Source organism: Geotrypetes seraphini, chromosome 8 (genome assembly GCF_902459505.1).
Source record: "Geotrypetes seraphini chromosome 8, aGeoSer1.1, whole genome shotgun sequence".
In the NCBI taxonomy this organism is placed as follows: Eukaryota; Metazoa; Chordata; class Amphibia; order Gymnophiona; family Dermophiidae; genus Geotrypetes; species Geotrypetes seraphini.
Genome location: NC_047091.1, coordinates 145,363,743 through 145,379,038, shown reverse-complemented (window position 1 = coordinate 145,379,038; position 15,296 = coordinate 145,363,743). Strand labels below are relative to the sequence as shown.

The 15,296-nt window shown below is 41.1% G+C and overlaps 1 protein-coding gene across 18 annotated transcripts in view; it reads right to left on the bottom strand.

Moving 5' to 3' along the window:
* The window catches only part of RIMBP2 (RIMS binding protein 2), a 598,797-nt gene that overhangs the window by 327,010 nt on the left and 256,491 nt on the right, over positions 1-15,296 (bottom strand). The window lies entirely within an intron of this gene.

Genomic DNA, 15,296 nt, shown 5'->3' with positions numbered 1-15,296 from the left:
CGTGGTCTTCATCATAAGGTGTATGGGGACAGACTTAAAGTTCTCAATATGTATACTTTGGAGGAAAGCCGGGATAGGGAAGATATGATAGAGATGTTTAAATACCTATGTGGTGTAAATGTGCATGAGTCGAGTCTCTTTCATTTGAAAGGAAGCTCTGGAATGAGAGAGCATAGTATATAGTTAAGAGGCGATAGGCTTAGGAGTAATCTAAGGAAATACTTTTTTACAGAAAAGGTGGTAGATGCGTGGAACTATCGCCTAGAAGAGGTGGTGGAGACTGAGACTGTGTCTGAATTCAAGAAAGTGTGGGATAGGTACGTGAGATCTTTAGAGGGAGGAAGAGATAATGGTTATTAAGGATGGACTGAATGGATGGGCCATTTGGCCTTTATCTGCCATCATGTTTCTATGTAACTTTGCATGCAAACTAGTTTTGCAGAGGTCGGCAACCCCACAGGAAAAGCAGTGTACAATATAAAATACATGTAGAATACTTAAAATTAACAAGTACAGATGACTCAGGGGGCTTGATAAATGACATGATGTACAGAAACATATGGGATATGAGAAAGAACTACAATCATTGAAAGTAAAGAACAAAAAAGGGGAAAAAAAACAAGGGGGAGGGGGAAGACAGATCTTCTTCTTGTCCTTAAAACCTTTTAAATTATTATCTCTTGTTATACTTGTTTGTGTTGTGTTTCCATTCCAGCAGAATTATTAAAGTTTAAAGTTTATTATTAAAGTTATTATTAAAGTTTAAAGTTTATTATTAAAGTTTATTAAATGTCTTGATTTATCGCCTATTCACATTTCTAGGCGATGTACAAATTAATATCATTTACAATAAATACAAATACAAAAAAGAAAAATTAAACCTTAAATGGGATTTAACTGACAATACTAAAACATAAGGAAAATTATTTAATTCGAGGGTTACATACAGTTATTATGTTTAAAAATTCAAGGGAAATACATTAGGATGGGTAAACAATAAATTCAAAGAATTAGCTTGACAAGCAGAGAGATTTAGTCAGTAGTAGACTTAATCATTAAATGCATCTATAAATAAGAAGCTTTTAAGAAGAGCTTTAAATTTTCCTAAATTTTTTTCTAGTCTTAGGTAGAGTGGGAGGTTATTCCAGGACTGAGGGGCTGTTATAGAGAAGATTGTGGTTCGTCTTGTATTGATGACTTTCAATGAGGGGATAGCTAAGAGATGTTGATCCTGTGATCTGAGAGATCTAGAAGAAGTATACGGTATTAATACTCTATAGATAAAGGCAGGAGTTTTAGATTCTAAAGTTTTATGTGTAAGTAAGCATTGTTTGTAAATGATACGGTGTGCGACCGGAAGCCAATGTGCTTTCTTGAGTAAAGGTGACACATGGTCAAATTTTTTAGCATTATATATAATTTTAATGGAGGCGTTCTGTATTATCTGTAATCGTCTAATTTCTTTTTGTGGCAAACCAATAAATAGGGAATTACAATAGTCGAGTTTAGAAATTACAAGAGAATGAAGTAGGATATTCAGAGATTGAGTACATAAAAATTTTGATATAGAACGAATCTGACGGAGTCTGTAAAAGGTTGACTTGACCACTTGGCTTATATGGTCATGAAAAGATAATTTGTTGTCAAATATTACTCCTAAGATCCTAATGTTTTTGGCCATTTGCAAAGGAATACCCTTAATAGATATAGGAGAGGAAAGTGTTTCGTCTTCTTTCCATGGAAAGAACATAGTGTTAGTTTTCTGGATGTTTAAAGATAATTTATTACTTTCAAGCCAATATTGGATTTGATCCAGTTTGTCATTAATTATTACTATTTCATTTGGATTTTTGGTATTAATTGGGTGTAATAATTGTATATCATCTGCATACGCGAATACTGTAAATCCTATGGACTGACATAATGTCATCAGAGGAGCTAAGAAAATATTAAATAGAATAGGCGATAATATTGATCCTTGTGGGATTCCATAGGGAAGTGAATAGCTTTTTGATGTTGAATCGTTGAAGGAGACAGTTGAAGAACGGTTATTGAAGTACGATTGAAACCAGAGCAAAACTTGGTCGGTTAAACCGATTGTCTTAAGTCTATTTATTAAAAGACAGTGATCAATAGTGTCGAATGCAGATGATAAATCAAGGGAAATCAAGATTACAGATGAATTCTTCTCTTTTAAGCCTGTTTTCCTCAAGTTAGTCCTGGAATATCCCCTAGCCAGTCTGATTTCTAGGTATCCATAATGATTATGCATGAGATGGATTTGCATGCCGGTTCCATTTTAGGCAAACCTATCCAATGAATAGAGTCCCTCATTCGCTCCCCTTCCCATCCAAACAAGCCACTGCAATGACAAGCCCTGACCAAAAGCCAAGGGCTGTGATTCTCTAAAGAACTTCAATTTATATACCCAGGGAGCAATTCTGCCCAGGTCACCTAAATTAGGCATCTAAAGTGTGTGCACTAGGTGTGAATTCTATAATAGCATAAGAACATAAGAATTGCCACTGCTGGGTCAGACCAGTGGTCCATCGTGCCCAGCAGTCCGCTCACGAGGTGGTCCCTAGGTCAAAGACCAGTGCTCTAAATGAGTCCAGCCTCACCTGCGTACCTTCTGGTTCAGCAGGAACTTGTCTAACTTTGTCTTGAATCCCTGGAGGGTGTTTTCCCTTATGACAGACTCTGGAAGAGCGTTCCAGTTTTCTACTACTCTCTGGGTGGAGAAGAACTTCCTTATGTTTGTACAGAATCTATCCCCTTTCAATTTTAGAGAGTGCCCTCTCGTTCTCCCTACCATGGAGAACGTGTCCTTTTCCACCAAGTCTATTCCCTTCAGTACCTTGAATGTTTCAATCATGTCCCCTCTTAATCTCCTCTATTCGAGGGGAGAAGAGGCCGAGTTTCTCTAATCTTTCGCTGTACGGCAACTCCTCCAGCCCCTTAACCATCTTAGTTTCTTTTCTCTGGACCCTTTTGAGTAGTACCATGTCCTTCTTCATGTACGGCGACCAGTGCTGGACGCAGTACTCCAGGTGAGGGCACACCATGGCCCGGTACAGCGGCATGATAACCTTCTCCGATAGCAATTAAATGCTTAATTGTGGTTATATAATAACAGCTGAAGTCTGCTGTTGTGTAATAACTTCAAGCACAAGCACTTATGCTAGCTCAATGGCAGGCATAAAAGCACATGCCGGTTTACATGCGTTAGCAAGTTTATTGAATGAGGGGGTTAGTATCTGGTCAGGAAATGCTGCTGTTGCGCAACGACTGGAACTTTGTTTTCTAGGGCTGTGAACAGCTTCTCCACAGCACCCCTGGCCTGGCTACCCCTAAGAGCAGAAGCCAGATCTCCCACGTGGCAAGACTACATAGTCAATAGCTGTTCATCGAGGCCTTCTTTCTGAAGAGATAAGACTTATATTTCTCCCCCTGCAGTTCCTTCAGCTGATGTCCACATTTCTGTGTGAGTGGAATTCTTGTATCTTGATGATTTGTCGGATACCTACACTTGACTTTCCATCCACATTTTTCCACTGCAATGAAGACCTCTTTGCACAAGCTGTAGATTCTTGAGTCCTATCTTAGCGGAATCTAATTTCTGTACTCTAGTTCAAGTGCTTATTATGTCCCTTGTGGATTTTGGGGAAATAGTGTTACATGGTTCTCTGCTTCTACTCTTCACTCCTTGCAATTGGTTTTGCAAGGGGCTGCACAGCTTATATTGTGTGTGGCTTGTTAAAATCATATGACCCTAGCTCAGATACAGTTTCATCGGTTGCCCGTTGAGCATTGCACACAATATAAAGTGCTATGCTCTTATTTAAATCACAAAGGCATTCATGTCTTGATTGTTTACATTCGCTTCTTCAGTCACACAATGAGTCATTGTATATGTGCACCCAGGGTACATACATTTTGGCATTGTTACTTGATAGTAATTATACTGTAACCCAATGTCTCTCAAACCGTGTGCCATGGCACAGTGGTATGGCCTGAAGAGATTCCAGGTGTGCCACGAGAGATTCCAGAATTGTACTTATTTTTAAAAATTCCCTTCATAAGTATACACTGGAATAGATGACATGTACATCGCGTACACAAGTGCTGGCTATGGAGTTCACAGAGAAACAAATTTTCAGGATTTTCCTTGAACCTTGTTAAGTCCAAAGCGCTACCCATCCTCCCAGATGTACAGGACTCTTGGTCTGGTTTTTTTTTTTCCTTTGCAATGGGTAGATCACTCTTTTGCCTACTTAGGGATCCAGATTCCTGCCCGACTGTCTCATTTATATGCTATTAATGTTACTCATTTATTACAGGAGACATTTGTTAGATTGAATCTCTGGCAAGCATACCCGCTTTCTTTGCTGGGTCACATTTATCTCTTTAATGCTACTGGCACCTAAGTGGTTATATATTTTTCAGATGTTACCTCTATTTCTCAAAGCCAGTGATGAGAGAAGTCTGCACAAATTATCACAAACATTTATTTCGTCTGGGCGGCGGGCTAGGCTCTCCTTTACTATGGTAAGCACACCATCTCAGTATAGGGGACTTGGGCTGCTGAATATTCATTACCTTACTAGAGCTTGTGGCATGTTCCACATTAATGATTGGTATCATTTGACAACAGATTTTACAGTTTTGAATTTGGAATTATTTTTAAAGAATAATGTACATTTTAGTTGCTACTCGCATTCAATGGGCCAACCACAACCCGTAATTCTAAAATTCTCACCTATTTTGCGTTCAGCGATCTTGGTTTGGCACTGGGTTGCTAGGAGACATCAATTTTCTGTAAAGGTATCTCCATATCAGCCTATTCAGTTTAACCCATGTTTCCCTGCAGGATCATCACCTTGGCCTTTCGGAGATGAGAACAGAAGGGCATTAAATATCTACTACAGGTTGTGACCTTGGAAGGTACAATAAAACCTTCAATGATCTTCAAGCTGAATTTTCTTTAACAGCAATGGATGTCTTCCCCTACTCAACTTACCTTGGACTGATCTTACTGAAGATGTGCATGAGGAGTTGGCATCTCTTAATACTTTGGGAACGCAAAATAGGGTGCCCCTATCCTACCACCAAAAAGAAATGCAAGTGTCTACAGTTGAACTGCCTTACCATTCCTATGCCCAGGCCTGGGGAGATGATTTGGGCTTTGTTTTAACTAAGGAAGTATATTGTTCTTATGTTCTCTCCATCTGTAAAGTGACTGACAATGTCAACAACTGGGAACTACAATATAAATTTGCACTACGGCTTCACCTCTCTCCGCGAAGAACACAATTGGTTGGCATTACTGCCTCCCACTGCTGTCCTAAATGTGGCTCCCTGACAGCTTCCCTGGGACATATGTTCTGGCCCTGCCCTCATGTCTACAACTTTTGGAAGACCTTGCTCTGCTATTTATCTTCCCTGTGGATTTGCGGGATCAAGTTGCAACCTAGCATTCTGTTTGATGTCTATTCTTTACAGTCTCCCACTCCTAAAGGCTACTCAGCATTTTTACAGAGATCTGGCTTGATGGGGAAGAAAGTGATCCTGCTCTCTTGATTGACCTCCCATCCGCCCACACTACAACAATGGCGGATGCATATTATAAATTTTCTTAAGATGGAATGTACCAAAATACATAACATTGACTCTGTTTCTGGAAAGCAATTCACTCGAATCTGGGAAGTGTTTTGGAATTCATTTCCTACCCCAGCGAAATGTAGATTGTTGAATTTGTGACTATTACCTTATTACCCTTTCTAACTATTGGTTTGTGGGATGGGGGGATGAGGGTGGGTTATCTGTTTCCTTTAGTGGTTTATTGTTGAATTATTGCAGCATCCCTGGCTTTATATTTCTCCTTTCATATATGACGATATTGCTGTTCTTTTTGCAATATGATGAACAATAAAAACAATGTATATATAAATTCAATTATAAATGTGCCACGAAAAACATTTGCTCCGTTTAGTGTGCCAAAGCTAACAAAAAGTTTGAGAGGTACTGCTGTAACCCATACAGGGGCCTTTTCTTGTTATGTGCCTCACCTGAGGAATATTTTCCCAGTGGTATTAACATAGATGAAGCTGGTGATTTTCATAGACTTTTAAAGATCTATTTATTGCAAAGTGTTTATTTTTATTAGCTGTTTATTTTCCATCTGTTTCTTTTGAATTTGTACATTATTATGTTTATTATAAATGTTTGATTGTATCCCGTCTTGATCCATGGAAATATGGTAGGTTATAAGCTTTGTAAATACATAATTAAAGAACATCAAGTCCATGGGGGAAGCCACTGCTTGCCCTGGATTGGTAGCATGGAATGTTACTACTCCTTGGGTTTTGGCCAGATACTAGTAACCTAGATTGGCAAACATGAGAACGAGCTACTAGGATTGATGGACCATTGCTCTGACCCAGTACGGCTATTCTTATGTTCTTATCCTGGTTTCCCAGCATTTAATTTCAAGCATTCTGGAATGCGTCAAACTGAATTCTAAGACATTGAATCGGAAGCCAGGGACAGGCCTCAACGATGGGACGAAAACGTACAATGAAGAAGTTGTGAGGACAAGATGTCAAGAGATCAGCCAAGGGTTGTATGTATGATTCAAAAAACTTTACTGATGGATATGCCACAATAACTTAAAGACTCGACACTGTGCCTTTATCAAGAGTTTATGAGACCATGTAGAAACAAAATAAAACAGTATTACTTCTAGCAACATTAGAAAAGCAGGAAGGAAAATTTTAATATCTTGAGAGTGGCTTTAAAAAACTATCATGAAGGAAAAGTTTCCCCAATGAACTGAAATTAGCTGAGAGATATAGGCAATGCCCTTACCCAGAGGACAAACCCTCCAGCTACTTATGCATTTTTTTAGGGAAAGGCACCGCACCCTTGAAGTCTCTCTAGATCTATTTCTGCATAGAGTCCCTTCTTGGGGGGGCAGGCCAGGAAAAGAAAGGGTTAAAGGTCAGTCCTTTATTGATAAGGGCATGCAACAGGCTGAAATCAAGACAATATTTATTTTGAAAAATCTGTTGCACTCATGTTGCTTAACTGTAAGATGCAGTATGCATAACGTGACCATTTATTTTTTTCATCAAAACGGGACATCTATTAATATTCAGCCCCGCCCCAATCCTGCCCTAGCCCCACCCCCAATCCTGCCCTAGCCCCACCCCCAATCCCACCCTAGCCTTCTTTCTGACATCAGAATTGACATCGGAAAGAAGGCTTCCGGGTTCCAGCAGTTTGCAGCAGAGGAGCAGCGGCGGTGGACATAAATCGGGCCTGGAGGGAGGCTTTTTTTTGTTTTTGTTTTTTTTGGTGCAGCAGGGGAGGGACAGGAAGCGATCGCCTGTCCCGTTGTTCCCGCGCACAGCTTCCGGACGCTGTTTCTGAAAACGGGACATTTTGGGCGTCCCGAAGCTGTGTGTGGGGACAACGGGACAGGGGATCCGAAAACGGGACTGTCCCGTTCAAAACGGGACGTATGGTCACCTTAAGTATGCAGTAAGATGCACATGAGATTTTCAAGGGAACCAAGTGACTGTTGGGAACAAAACATGAGGAAATTAAGAACGTAAGGATAGCCTTACTGGATTAGATCAATGGTTCATCTAGCAAGGTAGCCCGTCCTCATGGAGGCCAATCCAGGTCACTAGTACCTGGCAAAAACCCAAATAGTAACAACATTCCATGCTACTGATCCAGGGCAAGCAGTGGCTTCCCTCATGTCTTTCTCAATAACAGACTATGGACTTTTCTTCCAAGAAATTGTCTGAACCGTTCTTAAAACCAGCTATGTTATTTGCTCTTACTACAATCTCTGGCAATGCATTCCAGAGCTTAACTCTTCTCTGAGTGAAAAAATATTCCCTCCTATTGGTTTTAAAAGTATTTCCCTGTAACTTCATCGAGTGTCCCATAGTATTTGTCATTTTTGATGGAGTAGAAAAACCGATCCACTTGTACCCGTTCTACTCCACTCAGGATTTTGTAGACTTCAATCATATCTCCACTCAGCCGTCTCTTTGTCCAAGCTGAAGAGCCCTAACCTTTTTAGTCTTTCCTCACACTTTCTTTTCTAAACACCCACCCCATGTATCCTCTTCTACCAAGGGACAAGTAAGACAGAACTTCCTAGAGCAGAGCAAACTCCTTCCAGTGCTGTGTTTTAACCAGACACTATTAGGTGTTGGCCTAATCTAAAACCTTCCAGTAACTAGGATTGTCTCGCAGTACCTTCTGACTGTCCCACGAAAGGGCACTTTTCACAAAGCCATGGTAGCGCTTCTCTAGCGGCAAATGCACTGAAGCCCATTCAATTCCTATGGGCTTCAGTGCATTTATCATGGCAACATCATTAGTGTGGCTTTGTAAAAAGAGTTTAAGGGAAGGGTGTGGAGCAGTGCTTAAAGCTAGAGCCTCAGCACACTGAGGTTGTGGGTTCAAACCCATGCTGCTCCTTGTGACCCTGGGCAAGTCACTTAACCCTCCCCCCCCCCCAATAGCTCCAGGCACATTAGATAGATTGTGAGCCCACTGAGACAGACAGGGAAAAATGCTTGAGTTCCTAAATAAATTCATGAAAACCGTTCTGAGCTCCCTTGGGAGAATGGTACAGAAAATTGAATAAATAAATTAAGAGGGCAAAAGCTTGAACTGGTAATGGAACTCAGATTTGCTTGGTAGTGAAGACTGTTAACCACAAGGACCAGGGGCTGAACCTTAGGGGTGTTCAGGCTAAAAACTGTCATTATGTTCAGATTTTGTTTCATTCAGGAGCTTTTATTCCTTTTTTTCCCATTTCAGGTTTCTAGTTTACTTATAACTTTCTACCCTGCCCACAACAAATACCTTCTCAGCAGCTTACAATCTAAAAATCACCCCCCCCCCCCAAAGATGTAGACTATACAGGGACCAAGTGACCCGATACAAAAGGGAAGAGGAGGGAACTACAATTGGTTGATAGGACAGAGGAAAAATCATAAGCTCTTTGTGTCAGGGGCCATGTTGTCAATCCAGTACTTACTGAGTAATAGGGTGTTTCTATTAAGCACTAGTGTGTACTATTGTTGACACTGGCAGGAACCAACTCTCCCCCCCCCCCCTCAAAAAAAAAAATTTGGATTTTTCATTGTTTTGGCTTTAAAATGACATTCCAAGTGATTATACCAAAATCAAAGGTCTGGTTATTTAAGCCAGAGCTTCTCAGGATCAGATTCTCAAAACTTAAGGTGGCCTTTAATGCAGACTCCTAACCGGTTCCAGCAAATGGGCTCATCAATAGTTAAACGAGCACTCCGGTGGATTCGTCAACATTGACAAGTGATTCTCTAAGCATGGTGTCAGCTTTTGGCGACCAAAAATCAGCGACTGGTCCAGGAGTGTCGATACTGTGAAAAGCGCATCTCTGGCATGTGTTTTGACTGTGACTTATTAAAAAAAAAACCCCACCTACATGTTTCACATAAATTATAGTCTTTTGGGGGAGGAGGGGGGATATGAACAAGAGCACATCTCATAGCACGTATGTTATAGCTGTGCCTTATGTTTTTCTGGCCGTGGTTCATGATAAAATTTGACATTAAAAACAAATTACAAAATTTACATGAATTAAAGCAAGTTGTTTTTTTTTTTTTAAGGAGGGGTGTGTGGAGAAAAGGCATGTCTTATGCTTGCTTCTTGAAAGCTGACATTGAATCTCCCCTTCCTTCATCCAGTAGCTCTGGCATGCGCATGACACACCGCTTAAGGCGTTGCTTTTCCTGGCACATGCGGACATTTCCACCTCTGTCGTGGTGTATTCTGCACATGTGCTGATCACTATCACCAGCGACTCATCTCAGGTAAATTTAGCGAACCTTCGCTACTCTCCGCGACTTTTTGAGAATGACTCACCTTTTTGAAATTGCTACAATAACGGCTGCGACAGCGGCTCATCGGTTTTTACTGCAAAATTTTGAGAATCTAGACTTCAATCCTTTCCTTGAGACACACCTAGCTAGCTGGGTTTTCAGGTTTACCACAACGAATATGCACGACACAGATCTGCTTACGAGTCTCTAAACATATGCAAATCAGTTTCATGCACATTCATTGTGGTAATCCTGAAAATCCAGCTGGCTAGGACAGGGATAGGAAGCATTGTTAAAACTATTGTTATATCTGGTTCTGATCAAAGACTTTTCAGATATACAGTAAAACCTTGGACTGCAAGTAACTTGGTATGCAAGTGTTTTGCAAGGCAAGCAGAACAGTTTATTAAATTTTAACTTGATATACAAGCAAGGTCTTGCAATACCAGTGCATACAGTATTTTGTATTAAAGTTTGGGGGATGTGGAACAAATCATCCGAGTTTCCATTATTTCTTATGGGGAAATTCGCTTTGATATACGAGTGTTTTGGATTACAAGCATGTTTTTGGAACGAATTATGCTCGCAAACCAAGGGTTACTGTAGTCTTAGATGTCTGATACCTGAAAATGGACTTTTTGGTCTGGTAAAATGCAATAGTACCAGTAGCAGGTTCCCAGATCCAACCCGGTTGCTGATAGCATGCTCTGACTGTGCTGCAGAAGCTCTGAACCTTCAGAAGATTCCATTTTTCAGAGGAGACATTTAACTGTTGCCAGGTCACCACCATTGGTTATTTAATAAGATACTAATGCCTCCCATGATAGTAGTCTGAAAAAGTACCCAGTGACCTCTATGTCTTGGCCAAATTATCATCTCATGCATTTCACACTAGGGATCAGCTGGCAAATCTAGCTGTGCATGTGATGGAGAAAGGTTCTTTCCCTCCCCTTTCCCCCAGAAAGCCAAGCCTTTCTGACTGCAAAGAGGCCTGTCAAAGTGATTTAAAGTTACTGTTTTGTTGCTTATGGAAGCATTTCTAGTCAATGTGTTAGTGAAAAGTGCAAATAAACCAACCGGGTTCTCCTCTTACAACATAACTACATCAATATTCCAGATTGTACAAATCTCAGATTAATCAATAAAGGACATCCAACCAAAATTCAGATTTTCAGAGAGAGATTATATATTTTCACACACATCATCACCCCACTGTAAAATGTGGGCTAGGAAAATGCCCAAATATTTTTGAAAACTTAGCTTACGTATTCACACTGATTCTGGGGCTTGGTAGCAGAGGGCCTGGATTCAATTCTTTGGTAGGGTCTCCCGACTTCTGAAGTGGCTGGGGCTAAAAGTGCTACAGATGCAGGGAGAGACCTGGTCAAAAACTGGGGACATCTAGTGGCCAGATCCGGCCTCCGCAAGTGAACAGCTCTAGAAGGAACCCTGGCACAAGGATTATTGTAATGGTGACTGGGCTGAGTTGGGAAGATTTATAAAATAAGGTGGTGGGGGGAGGGGGGGTCACCAGTTGCCATTTCAAGTTCTTTGGGGCTTGGGGAAGGGGTGTTGCGGCTCAGGACTGCTGCTGCTGGTGCTTTGGGGGGACTTTTTTTTTTCACCAGCGATTTTTTTTTTTCCCAGTTGGTTGAGAGTGCCGGTTAACCAAGATTCTACTGTATTACATACAGGTACTTATTTTGAAGACAATGTATGTGCCTTTAACCCTTTCAGGACCATAAGGATCGTAGGCCAATTTTTGTGGTTTTGACGACATTTTTATGGTAAAAAGGGCTTGCAGATGCCAAAAAATTGATTTTTTTGTGAAATATCATTATTTTTATTTAAAAAATCACACTTCTGGCTTATGGACAGTGTGGCAAGTGAATCTTCTCGTCAATCTGGCAACGACGCTAATGAATGAATGTCGGAACCAGTTTGTTTACATAAAGGCAGTATCATATGGAATCCGTACATATCAAATTTAGAACTGTAGACTATCCCAATCAAAATTTATAGGATTGTAAAGTTATGGGACAAATATGTCCCTTGGTCCTGAAAGGGTTAAGAGGCAATTGTATAACTTGGCACCTCAGGTAGATTCTTTCAGGGCTGCACTATGAGTGCCAATTCTATAAATGACACCTTTGTGCCAAGATTCTGTTATAGAATGCTAACATAAATTAGCATCAATGTGCCTGCTTATACCAGGTCTGGCAATATACAATATTTCCCCCTCTTCCCCCCCCCCCAACATTACATAGGCGTGGTATCGGCTGCCACACAGCAAATGCTCCAACACCCTTTAAATTCCTATGGGCATCAGAGCAATTTCCGCGGCCCGCTGCAATAATCGCCTTTGTAAAAGGGGACCTTTATAAGCCGTGTGCAAAAGCAGAAGACACACCCATATACTGTACACCACCTTACAGTTACACATTATAACTCCTCTGTGCTCTCTTATAGAATTGCACGTCAGTTAAGGTGAAGGGTTGGGGAAAGAGTCATGGATTTGATATAGTGCCTTTCTGTTGTACAACCAAAGTAGTTGGCACCTTCTCTGACCCTAGGCTCACAATCTAAGGTCTGTATCTGGGCCAATGTAGGGTCACATTAGGCTACTCCTGTCCTCCGCTACACTTGCCTAGCATAGAATTGCCCTGACAGAGTTTATAGGGCCCACTTAATAAATTTGATACTATTATTATATTTTATTGTATTTATTGATTTGTTTGTTTTAATTGCACACGTGTATTGTAAGATGCCCAGATGGTGTTGGATGGAAATTTCTTTAAATTAAATATAGGAAATACCATAATAAAACCTTTTGCGGCACTGTCGTCTTCATAGTCACTGCACCCCCCAAAAGACAGCTCATAAACATTTTGGGCCAGATTCTTTAAACGGCGGCTAAATCGGCAGCTGCCTACAGTAACAGCACCAGCCGCATGCCAATCACGACGTGGCGCCGTTTAAAGAATCGCACCTACCAGAAAACGTACCAGAAGGCATCTGCAATGCAGGCCAGGGTTTTACTGGCCTACACTGTAGATGCCTAAGTTCTTTTGAGGATCGCATCTAACGGCGCTCAAGGTCATCTCTACCCTTAACCACGCCTGCTTTGCCCTTGGTAGGGCTCTACTGGGCCTACTTTTTTAAACAAGTTTCTGATCCATTTTTAATGGTGCAGCCAATTACCGTGCTAATTAAAACCAATTACAGCAATTAAGTTAGGTGGCAGTATGACGCCTACCGCTGCCTAACTTACGGCGCCATATGTAGAATCTGGCCCTTCCTCCACAATTGCTTTTAAAATGTCCTTTCTGATGCAAACAAGAAGGCCTCACAGTCCAATAAGTTTCATCATATTCAGTTGTCCAACAGCTTATCTTTAATATAATGTTGGAACTCCCCTCTTCTCTTCTCCACCAGATGTGAAGAATACCAACTAGCAGCCTGATATGCAATTGTTTGATGCAAAAATTTCTTGTAAAGACATCCTCGTACTGGAGGGAACACAAACAATGAAGTTATCCTTAGTCGATGAACCGCCTTAAAAAGTGTAAACTGTTCTAGTAAATAACCAGGTGTCTGACCATGTACGGCTTTATAACAGAGCGTCCCACATTTAAACCACGCCCTGGCCTGAAAAGGCAACCAATGGAGTTGTCTGTAGTATGGAGTAACATGATCTGATTTCTTAAAATCAAAAATTAGATGCACAGTCCATGATTCGACCCATTGAAAGCATCAGTGCTGCAGGCCCCATAATGTACCAGAATGGGGTTGTCCGAAATCCACACTGCCTCAAAATCTCCTCCCTGAAATTGGGATCCAGGCAGCTCTGGTTTGTGATGATGCAGTGACACCAGCAACAGGGAAGTAACAGGATGTAAAGAGATGACATCTGTCAGTGCTACATTGCTCAGTTGCCTGGGCTGGACTTTGCCCGTAGATAACCAAAGATAGAGACCAGAGCTGCCATGTTACCCAATTCTGGAAGGAAGATGGTTAAGTCAGTCCTGAAATTCTGACTGCTCCATTCTGGAGCACTAATTTCAATGGGTCCGATCAGAGACTAGTTGAATTGGGATGTCCGTTCAAAACCACAACTGCCTAGAATGTCTCCATACTGGGTAGCTCAGCAGGTCTGAAGAGAGAAAGCTGCAGTCTAAAAAGAGAGATTTTAAGGACATTAGCAAGCAATATTAGAAGTCAGAACTAGACAATTTACAGAATAAGCTCTCAAAAAGGAGGTGAGAGAATATATATATATATATATATATATATATATATATGGCTAACCCTTTTAAAATGTTTTTAGAATAGAAATAATGCTGTGTACACAATGCTAAACACCTAACCACTTCTTCGTTATGGGATGGAGGTTGTAGACTTTTATTCTATAGCAATACACAGCTAAAAGGAGAATGTAAAGGCAATTTCAGGGTACAATACTTCAAAGCCAGACTGCAATTTCTTCATCCGCCTTTGAAGTGAAAAGGTGGGCTGTAAATGCATGCATTTGACTTCCATTAAAATAAAGCCCAGGCACATACCTGCAACAAGCACACATTAAGCAAAACGTCTGGAAAGAGACAGCTCGGATACCGCCCCTGACGTACTCTGCTGCTAGAGCTTCTTCGGCAGTGGATTGCTAACTTCTAATTGAAAAATCCATAGTCTCATTTCCTGCCATAGCAATGAGGCTGAGCACAAAATGCAATTCAGTTACCCGCAGCAGTCACGATCAAGACAATTATCCACTGCGAAGTGAAACACAACAGAAACCTCAGCAAAATGCAATTAATTCAAGTGCTGAAGCCTGCCCTATCCCATAATAAGGGAGCAGGGACAGAAGTCTGGGTTTTTGTTATTTTTTTTTTTTTCTTTAGCATAATGAAGTCTTTTGGCTTCGGGAAACATGGTCCCGTGCATTATGAACTAGAACACGAGTGAAATGTAGCATCACTCCTGCCTCTGGAAATCTTTATGTAGAAAGAGTTTGGAGCGACCATTTCTCCCCTCCCGCAGTAAGCTTTGAACTAAGGCGAGCAACGGTGACAGCGTTTGACTTCAGGTGTCCCGTTTTCAACCAACGTCAAATATCGAACCGTCAGAAACGTTATCTCTGCCCCATTCAGATCAATGAAAGTCGCAAGAACAACAGAAATAGGACAGCTCCATTTTAAACAAGGCCATAAGTAAAATCCTCTAAAGCAGAATAACAGCTAGGAGTATGATGTTCCAGTGGAAGTGCTGATAAGCGATGGTTAGCGCGGGGGGGGAGCGCTAGGTTTCAACTTCCACTACAGAACTCATTGTAGCAGGTACAAATCCAGATTGTGAGCACTCCAGGGACAGAAAAAATACCCGAATGAACACTGCTTCTGATAGCTTGCA